Genomic DNA, 4759 nt, shown 5'->3' on the forward strand with positions numbered 1-4759 from the left:
ACCCGGGCCCAAAGTGACAAGCATTAAGCATAGCAAAGTCATAGCAACATCGATCTAAGAACATAGTGGATACTATGGATCAGGCCCTAACAAAACTAACTCAATTACATGATGAATCTCATCCAACTCCTCACCGACCAGCGAGCCTACGAAGGAATTACTCACTCCCGGTGGGGAGCATCATGGAATTGGCGACGAAGGAATTACTCACTCCCGGTGGGGAGCATCATGGAATTGGCGATGGAGATTGGTTGGTGATGACGAAGAACGAAGATCCCCCTCTCCGGAGCCCCAAACGCACTCCAGATTTGCCCTCCCGAGGAAGAACAGGGTTTGGCGGCGGCTCCGTCTTGTGGATCGTGATAATTCTTTCTTCCTGATTTTTTCTGAAATAATGTGAATTTATAGTATCAGGGGGGTCATCAACGGAGCCACCAGGTGGGTACAACCCACCTGGGCGCGCCAGGAGAGGGGGCGCGCCTTGGTGGGTTGTGCCCAACCAGGGGCCCCTCTCTGGTGGGTCTTGGCTCCAGAAATTCTTATTATTGATATAAAAAAATCCTCGCAAAGTTTCGTTCCCCAAGAACTTTTATTTCTGCACAAAAACAACACCATGGTAGTTCTGCTGAAAACAGCATTAGTCCGGGGTTAGTTTCATTCAAATCATGCAAATTAGAGTCCAAAACAAGAGGAAAAGCGTGAGAAAAAGTAGATACGTTGCTTAGCTTCAGGCCTGGAGAAACTACACATAGCTCCGTGCAGTATACACCATTTCCTCAAGGCCTGAAGCTAAGCAACGTGCAGATGAGCATTGCGCCTCTCCTTCATCGTTCCTCGTCTCTGCACTCAGGGCTTATAAACCGCTGCGAATCCCTCTTGCTTGGCGAGGTGGGACTAATTTTAGCCACCACCAGGACAAGACCTTTAATCCCGGTTGGTGGCTCAATTAAAATATTTTGCTATGATCCACTTAAACAAAGCTATAATATTCTTCAATATTAAAAAGAATCAACTAAAACCTCTAGTACCGCTTTGTGGCATGAACCGGTGCTAAAGGTGCTGGTGGGGCCCCAGTCTAACAACAGCCTGCCACCACCTCTTTAGTACCAGCCCGTGGCATGAACCGGTACTAAAGGTTCGCCACAAACTGGTACTAATGAGCGCCGCCCGCCTAGCCGTTGGAACCGGCACTAATGGTCACATAGAGAGAATGTTAGCAACTGAACATATGACATGTCCTTCATCAATTCTTAAAAAACAGAAAATGAAGCTCTTCCCATTGGCTCATAGCCTTCTGTTCAATCCTTGCTTCTTACAAAGTGTTTTCAGATTCACAAATAACCAAATATGGGGGCAACCAATAACATATAAACATAGCAACCACATAAGTAGAGTTAGGCCAAGCAGCAGCCAAGCCTGGTAGCAGCAGAACCAACAGCAAACACATCTACCAACACAAAATCAAAGGGGTCGAGAGAGGAGGAAGGAGCTCACCTGCCTGAAGAGACAAGAACGGCCTGATGAGGAGGGGGCGTGGACGACGGGTGGGAGGGTGGGCTTCTCGAGTGGGCAGACGATGGCGCAAGAGCCGGCCTTTTCTGCGGCCCATGCTCCTACTGTCGAGGATGACAGCGGTGATGCCATGGACCATCGAGCCTTCCCTTGTTGGGAGGAGATAAGGAGAGGTGTCCGCCAAGCTACCATGTTGCCTCTTCAATGACAACCTCCTCCTCGTTAACCCTGCCTGCATAAGAACAAAAAAAGAGGAAGCCATGAATCAGGAGATGAGCTCAGATTACCATGCGAAGATGAGTAAACGGTGAAGAAAGATCTCACCTGTGACGGGTGATGGGAGCCATGATCAACCTCTTCTGCTCTGTAGAAAGCCGGCAGGGTGGGGGCTCGACTAGGTGGGTTCCTCTGCAGCTTTGCTGCCGGACGGGGCAGAGTGATCTGGGGCTCGAGGAGAAAGAGGAATGGTCCTGGTACGCTAGGTTTTCGAGAGAGGATTGGTCCTGGCTCTTCTCGTCGCTCCTCTAGTTCATCCAATCTACTCAACACACTGAATGTGGGATCAAATGGTAACCGGGACCACTGCCATGGCATGGAAGAGATCAGCCAAGTAGACCAGCGGGAATCAACCTCCTCATGTCACCCTCATCCAATCAAGAACAACCCACCCTCAGCCAATCATTCAAGTGCCTCCACAGAAACACACGCGCTGCTCGCTGCCCCCGCAGCCTCATGACCCCACCCATCATCCTCTCTTGAAGCGGACATGAACGTGGAAAACACCGGACGGTTGACCAGCCGCCAGCAGCCAAAAAATCATTTTAGTTAATCAATCGGGTGGTGAAAAAGGCAACGCGCGCAATGTATCCAGAACGGTGGGCAGTCTAGCGCCATTTATATTAGAAATGTCATGGTGTGTTCTCGTCCTGATATGTCATTTGCAATCAGTTTGCTCAGTTGATACACATTATCCCTGGTAAAGAACATTGGAAGGTTGTTCAATGGATTTTCAGGCATCCTCATGGCACTTCCCATGCTTGTTTGAAATTTGGCAGGACGGGTGAGGGACTAGTTAGCTATGTGGATTCAGATTTTCCTTCAAACGATATGGATAAGAGGAGGTCCCTTAAATCATTGTTCATTGTTGGTGGTTGTGCCATGAGTTGGAGGGCAACGCTGCAGCCAATTGTTCCCTAATCTACCACTTAGGCAGAATACATGGCTATTGGAGAAGCATGTAAAGAATCAGTTTGGCTGAAAGATTTGTATGCTGAGCTTTGTGGAGATAATTCTTGCATTAATCTATTTTGTGGTAGTCAAAGTGCCATATACCTTACTAAAGATCAGATGTTCCATGAGTGAACAAAGCACATTGATATTAAATACCATTATGTTCAAAACATTGTTGCTTGAGGTAAACTGAAAGTATGCAAAAAATAGTACTCATGATAATCCTGTTGATATGTTGACAAAGTCAGTTTGTGTTGCTAACTTTGAGCTTTGCTCAGACTTAGTTGGTATAACACATTAGCCCTAGCAGCTTTTTTGGCGTCGAATGTGTTTTATTTTTTTCTTCGGGGAAAAGGATCTTGTTCATGCCACAATATGGAATTTGTCTCAAGGGGTAGTTTGTTAAGTTGTGATCCAAATTCAAGTGTAAAGATAAAGGCTAACTTCTATCGAGCGGAGTGGAGCTCCGGCATGTGGCTCGTATACTTGGGGCGGAGCGGAGTCTGAAGTTTGCCGATGTGGGCTTGCCCTTTCGGGGACGCCTGGGGGTGTGCATGGGGGGTGTGGATCAGTATTGACCTAGGTTACCAATGTTATATACACCTCTTGTAAGCCATCGCACGGGATAAGTTGATCTGTTGTAAATCCCCGAAGTTTGTAACCTCTTCCGATATAGTGAAGTTCGTTGGCTGGTGCGCATGTTTTTTCCCTTCGCCTTGAAGGGGTTTTCTACGTTAAAATCTCATGTATCTCTGTGAAGATTCCGTTCTTCATTGTTTTGATCGCGTGTTATATCTCTAACAACTGCTCTCTTCAAAGGCCTGTGCCTAATCGAATCAATTGGTTATCTAGGTCTGGTCTCTCTATTATGCAATTCTCATAAATTGTTTTCAGATTGCATATTGGATTTGCTCAATTTCCATACATCACTGCTTCAGGGAAGCTAATTACGTGGGACACAATTTAGCTAGACATGCTTTTGTTTCTAATTCTGCTGTTTTTTGGATGGTGATGCTCCTGGTTTCATTATCCTTGGTGTGTGTGTGTGTGTGTGTGTGTGTGTGTGAAACGATATACTATATGTATAGAGAAAATCTATCTATATGTATGAAACGATATATGTAAATTCGAAACGTTCGGAATTTGGGAACATATCTGAACGATTCTGATCCCGTCAGTTTTGAATCTAACGATCGCCGCAAGCCGTTCCAACTGTCCCTCTTTTCCGCAATCCGAAAATCACGCTCTATCCCCGATATCCGCAACTCTCTTGCTTGGGAGGTCTCCTTTTAATCTCAGTAAAAAAAAGGCAAACTTGGGGACTCGTACCTAGGACATGCTGGGTGAGTAGTATTAGCTCAAGCCCAACAAGCATCTAGGCTAGCTCTATGATGTGATTAGATACATGTTAGGTTATTTTTATAATTTCAAGTTGAGGCAGGCTCTTGTACTCGCACATCTCATCGTTGTTTTCCTGTCTATCTTTTCTTTTTTCTACGTTTTTTTACCTAAGAAAATACAGGAGATCCATTTTAATTTGGGAGATTTACTTTCTCTTACACCATGTCGTCGATAACTTTTGTGTAAAATAGTATGGTAATATGCATATGGCGGACTTGATAACTTAGATACAAACACTACAATAATTTTTTCGCTGGGAAAAAAGTTATTGAATACACACTCTTGATAACTTCTATATAAATATGATGGTAATACAATGCAGACCTAGTAACTTAGGTACAAACACTAAGGTAACGTTTTTACCTGCGTCAAAAATGTTGTTGACTACACACCCCTATAACTGATGTATAAATACAATGGTAATAGACACACCGCAGACCTGATAACTTAGGTACACAATACCCGTGATGACTTTAATGGCGGATGTTGTTGAAAAACATATTGTCGGTAACTTTCGTGTTAAATAGCACGGTACTATACATATCGCAAACCTAATAACTTAGGTACAAACATTGTGGTAACTTTTTACCTGGGCAAAAAAGTTGTCGAATACAAC

Source organism: Triticum dicoccoides, chromosome 6A (genome assembly GCF_002162155.2).
Source record: "Triticum dicoccoides isolate Atlit2015 ecotype Zavitan chromosome 6A, WEW_v2.0, whole genome shotgun sequence".
NCBI classification, from domain to species: Eukaryota; Viridiplantae; Streptophyta; class Magnoliopsida; order Poales; family Poaceae; genus Triticum; species Triticum dicoccoides.